This window comes from Typopeltis vanoorti, chromosome 2 (assembly GCF_054136105.1).
Source record: "Typopeltis vanoorti isolate ZY-2024b chromosome 2, IOZ_Tvanoo_1.0, whole genome shotgun sequence".
NCBI lineage: Eukaryota > Metazoa > Arthropoda > Arachnida > Uropygi > Thelyphonidae > Typopeltis > Typopeltis vanoorti.
Window position 1 is genome coordinate 112,194,865 of NC_143550.1, and position 24,192 is coordinate 112,219,056.

The window sequence follows — 24,192 nt, forward strand, 5'->3', positions numbered from 1 at the left end:
AACTCCTACCTGATTAACCCTCCTTACCTTAGGCATACAATTTAATATTGCTTCCTCTAGATGCTGCTTACCTATCTCCCATGTACTGCTAATATCATTCCCTTGCAGGAATTTATGCCATGGCATAAATTTAAGCTTGCTCTAATCACTTGCCTTATAGTTCCACATATACTCCTTGACTGTATGTTCTTCATGGTCTACAAACTTTTAAATTGAAACTGCATGGTGACTTTCCCCAATATGAGGCAATGTGACAGCTTTGTTATGGATAACTTTTGTGATTCTCTGACCAGGTTCAATACTCTCACACCCCAAGGCCCCTACATGCTGCCTCAAGCAAATATGTCTAAGTAGGTGTATGCGAGGGTAGTCTGAAAAGTTCTTGGCTTAACAATGAAAAAAACGAATTTATAATTTCAAAATTATTTTTAATTTTCAACATAATCTCCCTTAAGACTAATACATTTATTCCAGCAGCATTATCCCATCCCTGTACTGGTTCTCAGTAAGATCTGCGAAATACTCCTCTACAGCTGCAATCATCTCTGGATTTGAAGAAAAATGCTGACCAGTGAGGAAGATTTTTAGTTTTGGGAAGAGATAAAAGTCGCAGGAAGCCAAGTCTAGAGAATAGGGCTGATGTTCCAACAATTCATAGTGCAGATACCTTAATTTTCCCATTGCCAAAACCCTTTTGTGGGCAGGTGCATTGTCCTGATGAAAGATGATTTTTTTCTTGAAATCATCTTTCATTAGGACAAACCAGGTCTTTTCTCACGAATTTTTTCTTCTAGTCTGGTTAAAAGATCAGAATAATATTCCCCAGTTATTGTTTTACCCTTTTCAAGATAATTAATAAAAAAATGCCTTTAGATCCGAAAACACATTCCATGATCTTTCCTGCTGATGGAACTGACTTTGTCTTCTTTGGCACTGAACAACTGGCTTCTGTCCACTGTTTTGACTGCTGTTTGGACTCTGGTAGGTAATGGTGAATCCAAGTCTCATCCATAGTAATAAATCGACTCACAAAATCAGTTTTATATTTGTTAAAACGCTGCAAGCACTGTTCAGAGATTTTCATGCGAGTGCATTTTTGATCACCTGTGAGAAAGCGCGGCATCCATCTTGTGCAAAGCTTTTTCATATGCAATTCTTCATGCAAAAGATATCCTACATGTTCTTTTGAAATGCCTATAGTCAGCAATTTCACGCACCTTGACTCGCCAGTCATCCAATACCATATCATGCACTTGATCAATGATTTCTGATGTTACACTTTTTGGATGTCCTTCACGTGAATCATCTTCACTGGTATGGCCACATTTAAACTCGGCAGCCCATTTCCTAATTGTCGAAAACGAAGGCGAAGAGTGCCCATAAACTTTTATTCACTTTGAATGAATTTCTTTTGGTGTTAAACCTTCTTTTACAAAGAATTTTATAACCTTTTGTAACCTTATACTCAATTTTATATATTTCAAGGGATACAGACAACACTTTTGCTTCAGACAGCTGTATAAAACAAACCACATGATAGAATGACTTGCAATTTCACATGGATGCTTATGACAGATTTACCAACTTAGAAAAAAAAATCTTACCGATAGTGTTGTGATCTATGGTCAAGGCCGAGAACTTTCAGACCACCCTCGTAAATTCCATTGTCCTCCTTCCATGTGAATCTTTCTTCATTCCAGTTTATAATACTCCATATTGAAGTCTTCCATAATAATAATAACTCGACCTGCACTCGCTGTGCTAATTTGCTGATATGTCTTCCAGATCATCCCTATCACTTCCTTGCCTATAGTGGCAACCAACTGTATATTTTATCTTAATGGCCTTGATCTCACTCCAGATTGCTTCTAATGAATAGACATCCTCCTGCCTATCTCCTTATTCTTTTTGGCTGCAATTCATCTGCTATCATCAACAATATTCCCCCTCCCCTCCTCATTCTATCTTCTCTATCCTGTGTGGAAATACTAAACACTTTCATTCAACCTTACATTGTATTGCTGTCACTACATCATCTACTGTTAGCCAAGTCTCACTAATTATTATTATTAAGAGAGAGACCTCCAGGGAGTCAAGGACTCATCAAGGGAGGCCACATACTACATGCTCCTCTTGAATTCATTCACACTGCTTGCACTCACTAGATTTTTCTCCTGTGAGAGAAAAATCTAGCCCTCACCCCCTTCTCAGCAGCATTTATTCTCAGCCACCAAGGATGCCCTCTTGTTCTTTCCCCAGCCTCGATAAATTGAAAAATTTCATCAACTGAAATCCTGTATGATCCTTTCAGAAGTTTGAAAGTCTCAATCATATCACTCTTTCTCCTGTTTGCTAGTGTCTGCAGTTTACAAACTCTCAATCTGTCTTCATAATCAGTATTTCATAATCCTGATATCATTTTTAATACTCTCCTTTGCACTCTCTCTCTCTCTCTCTCCAGTACATCAGAATCACAACAGAAACCAGGAGACCAGACCTGTGCACTAGTGAGGTTTTATCAATGCCTTGTTAAGAGGCAAAATGACATCCTTATTTTTACACGTGAAGATTCATTTCAGCATTGCAATTATCTTTTGAGTTGTCTTTCTTACATGCCACTTGAACTTCAACTTCCTATCTACTAATGCTCCAAGATCGTTAGCCTCATCAGGTTCTTCAAGCATAATCCCACCAATATAATACGACATTGGATATCTAATCATGCCAAAATGCATGACTTTACGTTTACTGACATCAAACTGACATCCATTTTCCCATGCCTATAATTCCAGCCTATTCAAATCATTCTGCAAGTACTGCATATCAGCAGCATTCCTGATTACCCTACCTATCTTTGCATTATCAGAAAATAGCTATATATTGCTTGTCAAATCCTTCCCAATATCATTAATGTATAGATTGAATAACAATGGACCTAGCACTGATCCTTGTGGTGCACCACTGGATATCTTAAATCCTGTAGACTCATATACCACTTTTTGATATCTGTCACTCAGCCATCCTCTTATCCACACTAATATTCTATAATCCAAACCCATATTCTCCAATTTATGCAACAGTCTATCATGTCGTATTCTGTCAAAAGCCTTAGCAAAATCCAAAAGTATCATGGTGTATCCATTCCCCTTGTCTAGTTCAATGGTAACATTGTTATAGAATGTGAGCTAGTTGCTGAAACATGACCTTCCCTTAGTAAATCCATGTTGCTCATTGCAAATTAGATAGTCCGTATAAATTTTGGCAACATTGCACTAACCAATGCCAAAAACTCCTTCCTCTTGTTCCTGATACTTCTGGCATTAGTATGTAGAAACTGCAGCATTTCTATGGGTCCCCAACCATTTTAATTTCTGAATTGACTACCTTATTCAATATTTTTACTTGAGAGACTAAATTCCATACTTGTTGATCATTCTCAATTCTCATACTCACTTTCCTCATGGGTGCTTTTGTACATGCACACACACCCCAGCATCCTCCCTAATTGCTTAAGGTTTCCTGAATTTGTGCTATGTTATTTCAGCAAACAAAGCTCTTTTAGTCATCTAACACCAAAATCATTTAGATGCAGTCAGTGGTGAGCTATGGAAATTTTAACAAAGGGCTCACATCGTCGAACTAAAAAAAAAAAAAAAAAAAAAAAACGTATTTCACACAGAAACTTTTATTAATACAGCTTGTGTACAAATTCCAATCAAAAAGTATAAGTGAGGACAATCAACCTCTAAAGGCTATCATTTATAAACAAATATTTCATGATCTAAACATGAAATATTTGCACACAATCAACTGTGTTAATTTATCTACATAAGAAAAACATTTTTCAACTATAAAATATAATAAGAATGAAATCTTTTATAATCTTTTATAAAACATTTGATTGGCTACTGGTTTTACCATACAATTGACTACTAGAAGGGAGAAGATAGCTCATGCACTTATTTTATTTTCAAACTTGGGTGCACTCGTTATAGAGGAGTTGAAACAATAATTCCAAATAATCTATACACTGCCGAAGAGACTAATTTTTGTTAGGTTACTGTATGAGTTTGTCACTTAATATGTTTCAAAAAAAGATTTTTTTTTTTTTTTAAATGAAAAAGTAAACAAGAAGAACAAGGGGCTCGCAAATTTGAGAAAAATTTAACAAAGGGCTAAGCCCCTTATAGCTCACCACTGGATACAGTCCATCAGCATTATTATTATTACAGGCAACTCCAAGGAGTCCTTAGGCTCATCGAGGAAGGCCCTAAATGTCAAGCCAAGCACTATCCAACATTTGCACACTATCTGTCATAGTTTGTTTTGAACTTATTCACAGTCATGGCACCCACAACAGAATCTGGCAACCTATTCCACTCATTCACCACTCTCAAAGCAAAAAAAAAAATAGTTCTGATACTCTTGCTAACTATACTCTTGCTCAGTTTCCAAGGATGGTTCCCTGGTTCTCTCATCACCAGACCTATTCTGAAAAATTTCATCTGTATTAATCTTGTAAAAACCCTTTAGTAATTTGTATATCTCAATCATATCGCCCCTTTTTCGCCTATCAACCAGTTTCTGTAACTCACAAATCTTCAACCTGTTCTTGTAAGGTTCATTCCATAGACCTGCTACCATCTTGGTCACTCACCTCTGGATCCTCTCCACTTCTTCCTCATCGGCAAGAAACCCAGGTGATCAGATCTGCATGCAGTAATTAAGATGGAGGTCTTATCGAGGCTTGATAAAAAAAAGAGGAATAATTACCTGCTTGTCTCTGCTCATCAAAATATTCTTCAGTAACCAAGTAAACTGATGAGCTGTGTTAGCCACTTTTGCTATGTGTCCTCTGAACTTTAACTCCCTATCTACTAACATTTCCAAATCTCTGGTTTTGTTAATTTCTTGGAGTACAGTTCCATCAATGTGGTATACATTTATTGCCCAGCCTGCCAGTCCATCCAAATCATCCTGCAAAATTTTAACATCATCTGTATGAACTATTGCTGTATCCAACTTTGCATCATTGACAAACAACTGAATAGGTCCTCTCAGATCCTTTCCTATATCATTAATGTACAAATTAAACAGCGGCCCAAAAACAGACTCCTGTGGCATGCCACTAGTGACACATCCTCTGGACTCTACTCCTGAATAAACTCCTCTCTGATATCTCACCATCAGCCATCCTCCTATCCATTTCACCAACCCTATAGCCATCCCCATGTGCTGCAGTTTATTGTTTAGAATTGCATATGGTATTCTGTCCAAGTCTTTTGCAAAATCCAGCAATATCACTGTAAGCTCATTAACTTTATCCAACTCAGCTGTCACTGTATTATAAAACATGAGCAAGTGACTGGGCCATGACCTATATTTCACAAAACCATGTTGTCCCACATACAGTATCCCATTTCCATTTATCTATCTATTCCTGTAATTTGTTCTTGACCAACTTCTTCAGTACCTTGCAATAACTCCTGGTATGCTGTTTAGTCGGTGATTAGCTACATCAGTCTTGTAGCCAACTTTATGCAGTGGAACTATTTTTCTTCCCCTCTTTCTACCACCTTGGGACTAAACTTGATATACTAGCTGGTATACCATCTAATCCCATAGCTGTACTCACATTAAGGTTACTGTAATATGCTATGCACCTGCATTTGATTTACCTTAGTTCCCACATAAGTCTTTGCCTCTCACATTCCTGCAATAATTCTACCTGAATGATATACTCTTGCAAAGTGAACACTTTGCAAGAATATATCATTCAGGCGGTAAAATTCTACTGTTTCGACTGATTCAGTTACATCCCTACCATTGGCATTCATTAAAATCATTCTGCCATAAACATTTGTCCTTTTACTTGCAGCATATTGAAATAATTGTTTGGAATTATCTTTGGCTGCATTGCTAATTTCCTTTTCATACTCTACTTTTGCCTTTCTTACCACACTGGTTACCCTTCCGGCCTGTCTTTTGTACTGTTTATGTGCCTTCTAGTCACTTTTCTCCTTGAATTCCCTTCACAATTTTTTCATTTTTAATGATGATATTCATCCATTTAACTTCCACTTGATTTATCCTCCTTACTCTAGGTATGCAGTCTGTCACCACTTCCCTCAAACACTCCTTTTAGCACTTCCCATGCACTATCAACATCCACCCCTTTCAGTTTCACGTGCCATGGCACTGATCCAAGCAATCTTCTAAGCTTGTCATACTTACCAACCCTGTAATTACCCCCCCCCACCTGAAAATTCTACATATTTAGCCTCCTCCCATGTCAAGCCTATATGATCTCTCTTGCCAATTGGCATCAACACGGTAATATTGGTTATAGACAAATTGTCAAATGCAATTACTAGATTGAGCACTCTCAAATCCCCAATATATTCCATCACATGCTGTCTCAGGTAATTATTCCTTTGTAACTGCATAAATTCCATTTCCTTCTTCCCAAGTGCCCTCTCCTCCTTTCAATCTATGTTCCCATAGTTGAAATCCCCCATAATAATTACCCTCCCTCCACTCATTGAGCTCATTTGCCAATGCATACTATCCTCATCATCTTTTCCATCCCCTGATCTATAGAAACATCCAGCTATATATTTTGTTTTATTGACTTCAATTTCACACCAGATAGCTTCAAATGTAATTATAATAAAGAGCCAAAGGCTTCAAATGTGCTATTTTCACTTGCGTGCAGTTGAACTTATATTCTCTTTGGATGCAGTTCATTGGCTATCATCAATAACACCCCCCCCCCCCCATTCTTTTCTCTCTATCCTTCCTGAACACACTATACCCTTCACATTTTATCTCATTAACTATATCATCTTCTGATAGCCATGTCTCACAAATGCCAATAATCTCTCTCAGGCAGGGATGCACACAGGTGCCAGGATAGTAAAGGCACCAAGGAGAAGGAAATACTTAAAAAAAAAAACGTTTTAAAGTGATTTTTTATTGGGGGGGGGAGATAGGGGCACCAACTAAAGTTTTGCACACAGGCGCCGGACACTACTGGCGTGCTATTGGGTATAGCGGCCAACTAAAGTTTTACACACAGGCGCTGGACACTACTGGCATGCCCCTGTTGGCAGGATGAACTGACCATTGCCAAAAATTCCCCCCCCCCCCATTCCGAACGATCTCAACATTAGTGTACATAAATTGCAAAAGCCCCTTAGGCCCACCTCTTTCGTGATGCTTTATATTAACTATCCCATTCTGGTTCGTTACCAGTGATACTAACTTAGGCATTTTATACACATTTCTTACACTCAGCTGCCTCACTGATGTCTGTATTCACTCAACAGCTTCTCCCCCCCCCCTCCGAAAAAAAAAGCTCTAGTTTTCTTGATTTTTACACTTTCACTTCATTCTTCAACAACACTTTTTTTTCAGAATCTGAACACAAAATCCATTCAGATGCAAAAAATCCTTGTATAAATCCTTTTGCTCACTCCACATTATTCCTCCTGCATAAACTTTACATTGAGTCATTCACTGTTATGGCCCTCCTTTTCAGCTCTACTCTGTCATACCACAGCAACAGACTCGCTATCTTACTCTCTCTCACTCCTTTCTTTTGCTACTTCATGTAATTCTTTCATGTCCTCCCTCATGACAGTTGAAGTTCAAGAGTCATATAGTAAAAATTGTCAACAACTCAGAGAATAATTGCAATGTTGAAATTAATCTTGACATGTAAAGATAAGGAAGTCATTTTGCATCTTTACAAGGCTTTGATAAGATCTCACTTGGACTTTTGCTCACAGGAGAAAGAGGGGTGATATGATTGGACACAAACTTTTGAAAGGGTTATAGAGAATTTCAGGTGATGGAAATTTTCATTTTATGGAGGGTGGGTAAAGGATGCAAGGTCATCCTTGGAAGTTGAGAATGAATGCTGTCAAGAAGTAGTGAGGGCTTGATTTTTCTCTCATAGGGTGGTGTCTCATTGGAGTGGATTGTTATTGGGTGTTGTGTGTGCAAGTAGCATGAATGAATTCAAGAACAGGGATGGCAGCTGGTGTGAATAGTATTGTCTCCCTCAATGAGTTCCTGACTCCTTGGAGGTCTTTCTTCATAATTATAATAGCAGTTTACTTTTTAATATTTTAACACTTTTTTTTTTTTTTTACTCGCATAGCCTGTTCACCAACCAGCACTGTTCAAGTGATCATCCATAATCCTTTAACTTTTCCCCATAGTGGAGGGATTATGGATGTCAGTTCACTTCTAGAATATGAATAGTATCTTGTCACCATTCATAATTGTGATGTACTCATTTTGCAAACATGCTGTATTCGTACAACTTTTGTATGTGGTTATTACTATTTATTATTTTTAGTAGTAGTAGTACGGGCAACTCAAGGAGTCCTTAGACTCATCTGACATGATGTTAGGTGGTCCTAACATCATGTCAAGAACAACTATTCAACATTCACACAGTATCTATCATACTTTGCCTTGAACTCATTTACAGTCATGGTTCCCGCAACAGACTCTGGCAGCTTATTCCACTCATTCACCACTCTCTAAGTAAAAAACCTAGCTCTAACACCGTTGCTAACCATACTCTTGCCCAGCTTCCATGGATAGCCCCTAGTCCTCCCACCACGAGTCCTCTTCTGAAAAATATCCTCTGAATTAATCTTATAGAAACCCTTCAGTAATTTGAATGTCTCAATCATATCACCCCTTTTCTGCCTTTCAACCAATTTCTGCAACCCACAAATCTTCAACCTGTTCTTATAAGGTTCATTCCATAGACCTGCTATCATCTTGGTCACTCGTCTCTGGATCCTCTCCACCTCCTTCCCATCAAGAAGAAACCCTGGCACTCAAATTTGGGCACAGTAGTCTAGGCGGAGTCTTATCAAGGCTCGATACAGAGGAACAATAATCTGTTTGTCTCTGCTCGTCAAAGTATTTTTCAGCGACCAAGTGATTTGATGAGCTGATTTAGCCACTTTTGCGATGTGTCCCCTAAACTTCAACTCACTATCCACCAACACTCTCAAATCCCTGGCCTCATCAATCTCCTGGAGTACAGTTCCACCAATGTGGTATACTGCTGCTAATCTTTTCACCCCAAAATGCATAACCTTACATTTTGCCACATTAAATTGATATCCATTCTCCTTAGCCCAGGCCTCCAAACTATCCAAATCATCCTGCAAAATTTTGACATCTTGTGGATTCACTATTGCTCTACCCAACCTTTGCATCATCAGCAAAGGTTGGGTAAAGCATTGGTCCAAGAACAGAACCCTACTGCACACCACTAGTCACAGGCCGTCTTTTGGACTCTACTCCTGAATAAACAACTCTCTGATATCTCTCCGTCAACCACCCTCCTATACATCTCACAGACCCTTTATCCATCCCCATATGCTGTAGTTTACTGATTAGAATTCCATGTAGTATCCTGTCAAAGGCCTTAGAAATGTCCAGTGGGATCACTGTAAACCCATTACCCTTATCCAGTTCAGCCGTCACTGTGTTATAAAACGTGAGCAAGTTACTGAGGCATGATTTGCTTCACAAAACCATGTTGTCCCCCATACAGTATCCCATTTTCATCTGTCCATTTCCTGTATTCTTCTCTTGACTATTTTCTCCAAGACCTTGACAACGATTCCTGATATGCTGATTGGTCGGTAATTTACAACAGCAGTCTTGGAACATCCTTTATGCAGTGGAACTGTTTTCCCCTCTTTCCACCCTCTGAGGACTAACCCAGACCCGAGATTCAAATTAAACAAAATAGTCAAGGGCACTGACAATTCTTTAGCCACTTCACGTACGACACGAGCTGGTAACACATCCAATCCCACAGATGTATTGACATTGAGGTTTTGTAATAGACTATTCGCCTCCACTTCATTCACCACAATTCCCGTATAATCTACTGGTACATTCGTTTCTGCAATGTCACCACCTGGATGATATATTCTTGCAAAGTGCTCACTCAGGAACTCAACTATATCAACTGATTCAGTTACCTCCCTACCATCGGCATTCTTTAAAATCATTCTGCCCTGTACATTTTTCCTTTTACTTGCTACATATCTAAAAAACTGTTTGGGATTCTCTTTAGCCTGCATGGCTAATTATCTTTTAATCCGCTTTTGCTTTTCTTACCTACACTAAAAAAAAAATGCCACCATCGTACGAGCCCCGGCTGACTCACTTTCAGTTAAAAGCTGTGATAAAGATACTTCGCGTTCTAGACCGAAGTCGAGCTCAGGTTTTTCCAACCAAAAGGCATATCGAAACCGATTGGGCTATGGAGGGTCACAGCAACCACTTCCTTTTGCATCTTATCAGTGTTTTCATCATTGTCGCAATGCACTAAGTATCCTTTAACTTTAATGACTGTCTGTTATCACTCCTGGATCCATTTTCACTTTATGTAGCTCACTAGTGTTGTATCCACTAGTGGTGTTCTTTTAGTGCTCTGTAATCCATTTCCTTTGTTTGCTTGTGTAAGAAGAAGTCCATCATTGTAGAACTAGTCTGTTCAGATTCTTTTGAAGAGATTTGTTTCTAACCTTCCCCAACTTTGCATCATTACAAACAACTGAATAAACACATTTCATACCTTGAACTCTTATCATTATTGCATAAGTTAAATATCAGTCACTTAAAAACATTGTGTGAGAAATTTTATAATTATATACATGTATTACAGAACTTAGTTTAATATGACATTTTTGTTTATATTTCAGCTTGATCATTTTAAGGACATGCCTTCTTGAAGAGCACTTGGAATTGAATTTGGTGTAATCCACTATAAAAAAAAATGAATGTGAGCATATCAAGATGATATAACCTCAGGCTTATTCTTAAGCACTTAGAGGAGCACATTTGCTTTTGCATTTTTGAGTTGCTTTTTACTGTAAGTTACTTTGCACATATGATTTCAAATGCATGAGATTACACTATAAAATGTTTGCTTTATCCAAGACATTTCATTAGTTCTTATGGAGCAGTTAATTAAAGAAAAAAAAGTCATTGGCATCGTGTTTAGTTTGATTTCTTATTTTTAGTTGTCTTTATTACAGATATGATAGAATAACATTTTGACTTAAAACAGTATACATCAACTAATTTAATAAGCCGAAAGGCTATTTTACTGGCGAACATGTTAATAGAAAGGGGATATAGGAGTACACCACTTCGGCAATTCGATAGTAGAGGTATGTAAGTTCGTGTTCACTTAAAACCTTGATATTCTAGGTCTACCTACTCACTGATGAGACCTCAAAAAAGGTTGAAACCGGTCTGGGTAGTGACCTCTTCTCATAATGTAAAACAATATATATATATATATACATCTCTTAGGAGCTGGGTTTTACATTATGAGAGAATATTAAAGTTAGTGATGGATCTTGCTCCACCTTTGCATGGAGTTGCCCTGGTGTTGTACTACCCAAGTGATCATTTACACTTGGGGTCGCCAATAGTTTTTTCGGCATGAAACTCTATGGATTTCGATCCGAGTTTTGTACCTGGCTATAAAGACATAAAGGGATTTACCATCCCCCTTTCTATTAGTATACATCAACATTTGTCATCATTTTTTTCAGTCTGTAGCCGAAAAAAAAAACTCTTTGCAGTGTGTTTAAGTAACCACAATGCTAACTTAAGTTTTGATAATGTTTAATAATCTGTAAACTGTTTGTTGATTATTATTAATAATGTTTTGAAATATCATTTAAATGAAGATGGTTCTTGTAGTTAGGGGTTAATTTTTTTATAATGTTTGCTTAATTAGTAGTATGTGCATTTTAATTTTTGCATGTTTTATAGTGCAATAAGACAATATATCATTATTGTCTTATTCCAGGCAATAATAATGGTATCACAAGACTTACTGTGGAAGGCTCATCTTAGACAACACAAATTCTATCATTATTATTATTACACCCTCCATGGAGTCGACAGACTCATCGTGGCAGGTTCATTCAACTGACGACATATTTATCATATAGAATCTTAAAGTCCTTAACACTCCTTGCATTAACAACACATTCTGGTAATGCATTCCATTCACTGACAGTTCTCCATGTAAAAAATCTACTCCTCACACCATTCTTCACCACACTTTTACATAACTTCCAGGAATGACCTCTGGTTCTTTCCCTCTCACCTTCTACTCTTTTTATAATCCCCTCTGGATTAATCTGATAAAATCCTCTCACTAACTTAAACGTCTCTATCATATCACCTCTCTTCCTCCTATCAACCAAACTCTGCAATCCACATCTCTTCAACCTCTCTCCATACCCAGCATTCCAAAGTCCTGATATTGTCTTAGTCACTCTCTTCTGGACCCTCTCCAATGTCTCCACATCACATTGAAAACCAGGTGACCAGATCTGAGCACAGTACTCCAAGTGTAATCTAACCAGTGCCTTATACAGTGGCACAATCACTTCCTTACATGTTAGAGTACTTCTTATCATAGCAACACTGCGATGTGCAACCTCCGCAACCCTAGCAATATTCTAATCTCATTCCTGCAGTACAGCACCATCGATATAGTACACAACCTTATATTTCTGCACTCCAAAATGCAACACCTTGCACTTATTGGTATTTAAAAAATCTATTCAAATCTTCCTGAAGGGATTCAGCATCAGTAGTGCTACTTATACTTCTTCCCAACTTTGCATCATCAGCAAATAACTGAAGATCCCCAGTCAGTCCACATGACACACTCCGTCACCTTATCATAAAATGCAAGTAAATCACTGAAACAGGACCTACCCTTTACAAATCCATGCTGACCTTCATAAAGAATGCCATGTCCATCAACCCAATTCTGTATTCTATTCCCAACCAATCTTTCCAACACCTTGACCACAACTGCAGTTATACAGACTGGCCTATAGTTGGAGACTTCTTTGTTGGAGATATCCTTGAGGTAAATTACTTTGAAAAATTGCTAAATGAAACAAGCAGTGATAGCACAGTGGTAAAAAAACACTCAACAGGCATACAATCAGGAATACATATCCATACTTGAAGTAGAACAAGCCATCAAAGGCTTGAAATGTGGAAAGGCAGCAGGAGTAGATGATATTTGACTCAAAACGCTGAAGTATGGTGGTATAAAAGTCTTATAGTGGCTGCACTGCATAGTTCAGAAGGCCTGGACAGAGTGACAAATTCCCAATGATTGGAGTAGAGCTCTCATAGTATCCATATATAAAAAGGGAAATAAAACTGAATGTAGGGAAATATCTCTGTATTACAGAGGTATTTCCCTACTGAGTGTTCCTGGTAAGATTTATGCAGGTATACTTGAGAAACGGTTGAGAAGAATTGTGGAAGAAAAGCTTGGTGAAGAACAAGCTGGATTCAGACCAAATAGAGGCTGTCAGGATCAGATCTTTACTTTACGACAAATAGTTGAGAAACATGGGAATATAACAAAGATCTGTATTTAAGTTTTATTGATCTGGAAAAGGAATATGACAAGGTGCCAAGAGAGAAGCTATTCAATACGCTACAGTTATATGGTGCAGTGGGGAATTATATCAAGTAATACTTAGTCTTTATTTCAGTTGTAAATTAGCAGTTAGGATAGAAGGAAGTACAGGAAGATGGTTTAATGTTAAATCTGGTGTGAGACAAGGATCTACATTATCCCCTCTGTTATTCATTATCTATATGGATCACATTATGAAGGAAAGTGGTATTAAATATGATATCAAAATTGAAGATGTTAATGTCAGCTCTTTGCTTTATGCGGACAATGTTATACTTCTAAATAAATCTGCTTCAAGTTTGCAAGATTCCCTGACTAAATTGAATAACTGTCGTAATAGATATGGTATGAAGGTCAGCATTAAAAAGACAAAGACAATGAACATAGGTAGAATTGTTGAAAATGTCAGCTGTGCTGTGAACAGGGAACCTGTGGAACAAGTAAAACATTTCAGCTACTTAGGCACAATTTTTAGTGAAGATGGTAAATTAAATATGGAAATAGACAACAGAATCAACAAAGCTGGTATGGTAGGAAGTCAATTGAATAAATTCATATGGAATAAGAGAGAAATTAGTCGGAACACCAAATTAGCTGTATATAAGACAGCGTTCAAACCAGGTATAACTTATGGATCTGAGAGCTGGGTCAGAAGTAAAACATTTGACCAAACACTAGAGACCACAGATATGAGAGTCCTGAGAAAGATTAGAGTGTGAATCAATGGCAATATCATATTAAAAACGAGGATATTAGGAAAGAACTTGACATTGTCAACATCCAGGAATGCATTAGCAGAGCTAATCTCAGGTGGTATGGTCACTTAAACAGAATAGGCGAAGAAAGATTAGCAAAACAAGTGTTTTTTGCCAGGTTGGCAGGAAAACAACCCAGAGGAACACCGAGATATAGGTGGATTAATATGGTACAAAGTGCCTTAGATGATAGAAATATAAGATCTGATAATGTTGAAGTCTTGAAAAGTAATAGACTGATTTGGAGGAAAATTGTAGATAGGAAGTTAGTAATGATGTAAATTTTTCATGTAGTACTTTCATATCCTGTACACCCCTTGAGGGTACATGGCAGGAATTTGATGATGATGATAATTCTATATTAGTACTGATTTCTTTATTATTGTTTTCTGTTCTTAAATTTGGGTCATACCATAAATTCTTATAATTTCTATCCATTGTTTCTTTTGTATTTTGTTGATTTGTGCTGTATCTCTTTCTTCATTGTTTAATTTCCTTAATATTTTGTAGGCTATGTTTTGTTTTCCATGGATCTCTTGTCTTTTATTGGTAAATCTCTCCCAAGAATCTTGGTACTATGGTTTTAGCTATTTTTCCTTTGTTTTTGAATATTTCTTCTGTTTCCTTTGTATGTTTTTGAAGGAGCAATTTGTATCGTTTTTTTTTTCTTTTTTTTTTTCATTTATTGCATTTTCTATATCCGTGTCACAAATTTTGAATGTTTTCTTTTTAATATTTTATTTTTCTTTCCAAGTACTTCAGAGGCTTCTTTATGAATTATCTTTCTCACAGTTTTTCATTCTTCTGTATATTCATTGATTTTGGCTTCTTTTAGGTAATCTGTTAATTGCGATTGATATCATATTCTAATACTTTCTTCTTGTAATTGATATAAGTTGTATACTTGTTCTCTTTCTTGTTTTTTGTTATTTGCTTCCTTTCTCCATTTTGTTAGTATTTTTTTTTTAGAACGTACTAAGTAATGATCCAAAAAAAAAATTTCATTTCCTCTGTAAACATATACATCTTACATGTGGAGCTAGTTTCTAATTAGCAGTGATATAATCAATTATAAATCTTGTTATGCTTCATACATTCTGCATGGCTACTTTTAAAATGTCCAAGGTTCTAATAATTTACCTTTATTCTTTCTTGTTCATTTTTCATTGTTTCTGTCACTGAATTTTCTAGTAAAAGCATCTGAGTTGTAGAAATTTTTTGCTTGGTAATATAATCAGCCTTAGTTGATCAAAACTGCCAACCTGGAGGACCAGGGTATCTCTCTTAGTCTGACACCTACCTCTCAAGGTCCTATCAGTAACTTAGCTGCTGCTGTCATAGCTCTTAATGTCATTGGTGCATGCAAGCCTCCTCACTGCATCAAGGTGGAGATACCATTAAGGAGGGTCCTGATCTCTTCCCCTTGTTCTACTGTATGAAAATCTCCCCAGTGTAAAAAAAAAAAACTCAACAGTTTAAATGTCTCAGTCATATCACCCCTTTCATCTTCTGTCCACTTAACTCTGTAGTTTTCATGCTTGCAGTCTATCCTCATAACTCATAACCAACATTGTAGAGCTCTAATATCATTTTTGTTATCTGCCTCTGTACCCTCTCCAAGGTTAATTTATCTTCTTCAAATTCCAGTCATTAGATCTGAGCACAATAATACGACAATATTGGTCTGATCAAAGTTTTACATAGTACTCTTTTATACACTATTCTTTTATCTCTACTGGTCAAAGTCCTTCTTAGTATTGCAGCAGTACTCTGAGTTACCTTCACCACCTGTGCAGTGTGATCTTTGAACTTCAAATTTTTATCAGTTATTACTCTAACATCCTTTGCCTCTTCCCATTCCTCTAGTATAGTTCTACCAATACAGTATACATCCTCCTGAAGGGCCACCACATTGGCACTGTTATTAGTAACCCTTCAGAGCTTTGCATAATTTGCAAAGAACTGAATATCTGAAATTGTTAATTCTTGACCACAAAGATTAATGAAAATTAACTATTATTTAGATATTGGTCAAGTGTAGGTGAATAAGTAATTTAATTACCAACTAGTTTTGCCGGCTTGTACTGTCGGCTTCATCAGGGTACAATCAGGAAAGAAGAAACGAAAATTACAAGCTAAACGTTAACTGACAATTCTGTTTCAATAACAGAATAGTAGTGCGCTATATAATGCGCGTACATAATGTCAATAAGACAGTATGTTGTTAATAAGACAACATACTATCTTATTGACTTTCAGAGTACTTTGTATTTCAAAATACATTCTTCATGCACTTCTAAACTTCAATCCTTCCCATCCTTTCACAAATAAAACCTGCTTTTCTATAACGAAATGCTTTAATCAAGTTATTATTTAACAGTTCATGACCTATTAATTGGTCACTTGACCCCTCTGTTCTGTCTAACAGGGTTATTCACTCATAGTAATTTCTCTTCCTACTAGCCACATAATGAAAGAATTCCTCAACATTTTCCTTGTATTTGGTAGTGCCACTCTCTTCTTGTATTCCATTTTTGTCTTCCTACTATACTTATCTCTTTCCTGGCTTGAGTCTTGTATTTCTCATGCAACTGCTCTACACTTTTCTCTTTATATATATACTTTTACATAATCTCTTTTTTAATATGCAGTTCCTGTTTGATTTCTTAGTCATTCATTCAATTTACACCAAATTGCATTATTTTTTCACTTAAGAAATGCAATTTACCACTGCTGTTGATAACATTTCTTTGCTAGTCCACATGCACTGCTGATATGTCTCCTTTGCAATTCTTGCATCCTTCAAACTGTCCCAAACTGATTTCTAAAATTATTATAGTCTCCTGTCTTATAGTTCCACATGAATTTCTTTCTCCTTGATACTTTTATGTCTATTCAAATTTGCATGGTCACTCTCACCAGTGGAATCTCAGTTACAGTCAAATCCTTTGATGCAAGGACCAAATGCAAAATGCTTGATCCTTTTCTCTACTACATATTGCCCGACACATTTGTCCCTCAAGAATTCCAGAAATTCCATTCCCTTACTCCTGTATCTGTTTCCTCTGTTTAATTTATAATTCTATAATTAAAATCTTCCAAAATGATCACTTGCTGAACTTATATGCTTAACACGTCATTTATTTTCACGATATTGATGACAACACAGAACGATAAGAAAATAATCTTTATTAACTTATTTGTTGATATTTTGCTTGTGTTATATCCAGCATCTTCAGAGCACAAAAACAGTTTGTCACAGTATGCGAAACAACAACAATTTGGTATAACGATGGGACTAGTTTAAAAAAATTATAATGAACAACACAAAGAACTAAAGACCTTAGGTGCCATCTATGTTGGAATTAAAGAGAAAACAAATATTAATTAGATCTTAAAATGACTGTCTCCAGATTTTTTTGTAAATTTATACTACCATACTTGTTGAAGTTTGGCATATGTTTTAAAGCTTCTGTTGATTCCAAAAACAATCTTTCTCTGATTTATAATGACTTCTGTGTAGAACTTTTTTCTTCCAATTGATCCTGTGTGAAGTGGTATCCAAGGCATGGTCTGCTAGACCTGACTTGCCATAACAATAGTGCTGGATGCATTTGTTATGATCACCAAGATGGATGTCAAGATCTTCCTCTCTATCCATAGTAAGCCTGGTCACAAGAATTCTTAAACTCCTGGATGTAATAAATGAGAGAGTTTGTCCTTAAATATGGTGATTAGCTGATATTGAGCACAATAGACATCTTTTAGATGCGCTGCAAATATATGGGATGGTAACAGTTTAGCTGCGGTCTTGTGGGGTAGGTAATAGAGAGGATTTCTGGGGAGCATAACACTAAATCACAGAACTAGAGCAAATGGCTCTAGTTCTGTGATTTAGTGTTTTTTTTAGGATATCATACTGTTGAGCTGGATGATGGTGTGACTGTTTGTGCAAATATCTCCCTGTATGTGTGGATTTTCTATAAACAGAAAGAAATAAGGAACTATCTGGAAGTCGTGTGATTAGTGTATCCAGAAAGGGCAGACAGTCAGTTTCATTAGTCATTAGTTTCCATTGTGAAGTGAATTTTTGGGTGTTGGCTATTTAAATGCACTAAAATGTATCCAATGTGTCTGAACCATGTGGTCAAATAGCAAACACATCATCAGCATAGTGTAGCCAAACCATAAAACATAGCTAGCTTTTCTAAGTGTTCTATGAAGAAATTAGCTAAAGGGGAAGAAAGGGGAAAGCCCATTGTTGTCCCATCTAGTTGTTTGTATATCTTCCCTTTCCATGTAAAATAACCTACATGTACCGTAAATTTAAATAGTTCAAATATATCGGGGGGGGGGAGCGACTTTAGTAAATCAAGGGTTTCAATTAACAGTACATTTGTAAATAGTGAAGTGATATCACCTGTACACCCCTTGAAGGTGCATATCAGGAACTTGATGATGAAGTAATATCAAACCTAATCACATCTGAACTTTTTAAGATATGGTTGTCTAAAATATTTTTAAGTGAGAAGAATTTTTAATAAAGGAGGGAGAATTATTTGTGAGGTTGGCTAGTAATTTAGCTAAATTTTTAGCAAGTTTGTATGTTGGACTGTTTACACTATCCACAATAGGGTGTAGTGGTGCACCTTGTTTATGAAATTCACAAACTGAGAAATGCTGCAGAGTCAATAGAAGACAAAACTTGAGAATTATTATTATTAGACCTCCAGAAAGTCAATTACTCGTTGAGAGAGACTACACATCACCCACACCAGCTGTCATACCTTCTCTTACTCATTCACACTAATTGTACTCACTACATCAACAGGCAAACTGTCCCACTCATTCATGGTTCTATGAGAAAAAAATCTAGTTCTTACCCCTTTCTTAACTACACATAAACCTAACTTCCACATAGGCCCCTTGTCTTCTCCCTACCTTGAGAATACTGCAGTCTGTAACATAATAAATATTCTTACAATATGAAAATTTCAGTTGGTGGTAGTGGGGGGGGGGTACTTGTTTTCTATAAATGATATTGAACTGTTCTCATTGTATGTTATCTTTTTTTTTCTTATATATTTTGGTTGAAGAATTATAATTAATTTTTCATTGATATTTAAAAAATACCTTATATTTAGTGTTAATTTAAATTAAAAAAAAGTTTAACACTGAAATTTATTTTAAAATGTAGGACTACTTCCATTCACTGAAATGTAAATGTTTGAGGAAGAATACTTTTAATACCTGCATTTATAAGTTTTCTGTATTATATATGAACCTAAAATTTATCTAATTTTGAAGCTTTTTTTTTAATATATGAGTACAGAATGATGGAAAGATAAATTATTATAATGATCATATGCAATACTGTTGACTCTCATTATAACAAACATATAAGGACTACAGGAATAGTTTGTTTTGGTGGATAGTTTGCTATAGTTAATTTTCTACTGAATAGTATTATGTCTAATGGGCTTTTCAGTAGTTTTTTATAATGGTATTTTCTATAGGCCAGTGAGTTAACTCACTGGCCTATACTAAACTTTGTGAATGTCTTTATAAATTTCATGATCTGTGTGAAATGACCCTGGGTGGTCTAAAAGTGGCTTGAACAAGTTTTATGTTTAGTCTCTAGAGCAAGATTTCCAGATTATTTAACCTTTAATTCACTCTTGATACTAATATTCATGTACTGTATGCTGGTAGCCTTTTTGTGGATGGAATTCACATAAACTTCATATTAAAATGTTCACTATTGATTTGATGTTTGAACTTAATGTTTTGAGCATGTTGTTTGGTTTTGGTATCACCATTTTACAGAAATCATCATTATCCTTTGAGGCATTCTCTGTATGCTTTGTTGCCATTTATCCTTCTACTCTTTACATAACAATATGCTTCATTTTAAGTGATGCATAACCTGAGCTCATGCATCAACCTCAATCCAGACTGCCAGGTTATTTGTTCCTGTACTTGAGTATGGCAACTTGTACAAGCAACTTACCTGGATCTAGGATGTGAACCCTTATAAAAGGCTTTCAACTGAAACTGCATTATGATACTTTTAGAAAACAGTTTCACACATGTAAAGGAAATTAAAATTTATTGACAACTGCTATATATTTCACTCACTGTAATGTGAGCATCATTCAGGGAGAGAGAGAAGAGCATAAGAATTGGTCACAACATTCAGAATAACATAAAAATAAGTCAAACAGCATGAATTTAAATTTTGCAGCTGAGTGAACAGGAGACAATGCTATTAAAGTTCCAAGGAACCAGGCCTGGTATAGTTGTGTAATTCAAAATGGGGGTGGAAGAAAGAATTCTAAAAAGCATTTAGAAGTCTTATGTAATCTTGGTGTTCTTCGATTCTGATCAGAATCGAAGAACACCAAGATTACATAAGACTTCTAGAGTCAGAAAGTTCTAGCCTTGCTTCTCGTGTGGTCGGCACTTGATATAGAGTTTCTTAACACAGAAAAAAAATACTATATCATTGTCCTAATCTTAATCAAATAGACTGTATGCCTGTCTCCAAATTTTGGGAATATACTGGAATTATTTGGAATTACACAACTCTAATTCCAAGGCCTGGTTCCTTGGAACTTTAAGAGTGCTGTTTCAGCTGTGACAGAGATATGTGAAATTATGGCTCATGCTGTTTGACTCATTCTGGTGTTAATATTTTGAGTAACTAATTCTTTTGTTCTCTCTCTGAATAATGCTCATGTTAGAGTGAGCAAAATATATATAGGAGTTGCTAATAAATTCTAATTTCTTTTACATGTGTTAAACTGTTTTATTTTTTTAAAAAAAACAACATCATTATGCCACACATTTTTATAAAATGTCTAATTACTGAAAGTGCATTACTTGGTGTCATGCAGTAGGATGGAAGGATGTTTTGCTCTCAGAAACTTTGGTTTTTCTTTCTGCAACGCAGCAGCAGAAAACACAATTAACAGGTATAATATACCGTCTTCATAGCTGTGATTGTTTCAGCCATAATTTCAACCACTCTTATCCTTTAAATACTGCTAACTCTAGGTTGTCCTTAGGGTATTATCTTCCAGAAATTTTTGAATATTTTTGGATTAATTTTCTCCATGCATGGAGCCCTTTGTTTGGACAGACCTGAATTCAGTTCCCATTTAGGATGCCTGAAACCTCCACAAAGACATTTCAGCTGAAACTGAAGTTGCTAATCTCATAACTTGAGCCTCATAACATCCAAATTAGTTCCAACATATTTCTTAATCATTTAAGCATATAACATGATAGAATCCAGCTTACTATTATAATATTTTTAGGTGAACCTGAGGTCCACCTGAGGAGATAAATTATAATTCACCTCCTCAGGTGGATCTTCTCAGCTTCATTCCAAAGACTTACACCCTAATGCAGACAGAAAAAGCAGTCAATAATAATAATAATAAAAGAACATAGATACATGTAATACTTAAACCATAACAAATCATGTCTTTCTAACCATGCAAGAAACATATTATACAATTGACTTAAAAAGGGCATTGATTATTACATCAAATGAGAAAGAAAGCATGTATAAAGCAGCGTACCATTTAGTAGATTTGACAAAATGAAACTCTCCAAAATATGGCCCATATTCATCCCATCCAAACAAAATGATTTCAGTGCTGTGATATGAGAAAAATGCAAAGCATCATTCACATTGAATCAAAGATGACACTGGGAAAGGGAGATACATATATAGTAGTATATCTAGATTTTATAAAAACATTTAATAAACTTCCACATGAGAAATTGGCATTTAAATTGGGCACATTTGTTGGATAATTGATTAGTTAGTTGTGTGATCTAATGAGTGAGATTAGATTGATGAGAATAATAGGTATCATATAATATCATTATATGATATTATATTATATCATATATAATAAATAGGCTTCTGATAGATATCAGCAGGTTGTGCATAGAGCAGCAGTGTCCCTGAAGAAAGTGATGCTGGAGGCTCATTTTAACACTTCCCGTTGTTTTCGCCAGGGAACCAGGGCGAACATCGAAAAGTCAGCTACTAGAAGAAATCTGAAAGCACACCCCAATTCAACATCACCAGAGTTAAAGATTGGTACCATTAACATAAGAACCCTGAATGACAAAGAAATGGAGCTAGCTGAGGAACTAGATAAGTACCCAGATCGACATAATAGGGGTGACTGAAACAAAAAAGAGAAAAACTGGTGAGATCTTTCTGAGCAATAAATACCAAATGTTATATTCAGGAAATGACAGTAAATGAAAAGAAGGAGTAACCATAGTATTCAACACAAAATACGAGGCTAATCTTCTTGAATGGCAGGCAATCTCAAGTAGAGTGATGTGGGCTAATATTAGAATGGAGAATTGAACAATGAGACTTAGCCTATGGTCCCACAGAAGGTTCTACTAAGGTAGAAGTGGAGGAATTTTTTGATACTTTAGAAAAAGCAACTGACACAATGAAAAAGGAAAATTTGGCCCTTGTTGGGGATCTAAATAGTAGAGTAGGAAATGATTGTCAGACATACAAAAATATTTTTGGGAAAATTTGGAGAAAAGAGCAAAGCTAATAATAATGGCAAGTACCTGTTGGATTTCTGCTCAGGACAGGGACTGGTTATTACTAACACCATGTTCCAACATAAAAATATGCACAAATTCACATGGAGAGAAGAAGAAGCAAGGAATAAGAAAAGTCTCATTGACTATGTTATTGTTGATAGTGATGTTTTCTCCCTGGTGCAGGACACCAGAGTGTACAGAGGATTTGAAATTGTAAGTGATCACTATTTAGTCTTGAGCAGGATAAAATTGAATTTCATATTGAAAAGAATAACATGTAAGAAAGTTTTAAAGTGAATAAAAGTTGAGCAGTTCTCAGATGTGAACTGTAGACTAAAATACACAAAGACTATTGAAGTGAAAAATGAAAGAGTTTGAGAATAGGAACCAAACCTTGGAGATTCAGTGGCAAGCCTTGAAGAAAACCCTGATTGATTCAGCCAGAGAGGCATGTGGTGAAGTTGTCTGCAAGGATAGAAAAATCAGAACTCCATGGTGGACACAGGAAGTTAAAGAGGCAGTGAAGGAAAAGAAGAAAGCATATTAAAAGTTCCTGGCAAATAAGTCAGCTTGTGCTCTTAGAGAATACAGAGACAAATGTAAGAAAGCAAAACTCTGTGTAAAACTAGCTAAACAAAAGTCATGGGAGGACTTTGGCAAGAACATAGAAAATAAATATCAAGAAGGTGGTAAGATATTTTGGGGATTGTTGAAGAAGCTTAGAAATGGAGGAAAGAGTGCTGTGAAAGGAGTTAGAGGTGATAAAGGTGACATGAAAACAGGAGAAAAAGATATCCTTGAAGTATGGAGTAATTACTTTGAAAAACTGCTAAATGAAACAAGCAGTAATGACAGCACAGTGGTAAAAAAACACTGACCAGGCATGCAGTCAGGAATACATATCCATACTTGAAGTAGAAAAAGCCATCAAAGGCTTGAAATGTGGAAAGGCAGCAGGAGTAGATGATATTCGAACAAAAATGCTGAAGTATGGTGGTATAAAAATCTTACAGTGGCTGCACTGCATAGTTCAGAAAGCCTGGACAGAGGGACGAATTCCCGATGATTGGAATAGAGCTCTCATAGTACCCATATATAAAAAAGGGAAATAAAACTGAATGTGAGAATTACAGAGGTATTTCCCTACTGAGTGTTCCTGGCAAGATCTATGCAAGTATACTTGAGAAACGGTTGAGAAGAATTGTGGAAAAAAAGCTTGGTGAAGGACGAGCTGGATTCAGACCAAATAGAGGCTGTTAGGATCAGATCTTCACTTTACGAGAAATAGTTGAGAAAGCATGGGAATATAACAAAGATCTGTATTTAAGTTTT

At 36.2% G+C, this 24,192-nt stretch overlaps 1 protein-coding gene across 5 annotated transcripts in view; it reads left to right on the forward strand.

Annotated features, from left to right (window-relative positions):
- Nucleotides 1-24,192, forward strand: part of LOC150109341 (BLOC-2 complex member HPS3) — a 386,547-nt gene that overhangs the window by 18,512 nt on the left and 343,843 nt on the right. For all 5 annotated transcript variants that reach the window (XM_090407481.1, XM_090407512.1, XM_090407505.1 and 2 more), the window contains exon 2: nt 10,749-10,918. The gene's annotated coding sequence lies outside the window, so the exon portion shown is untranslated. The remainder of the gene's footprint in view (nt 1-10,748; nt 10,919-24,192) is intronic.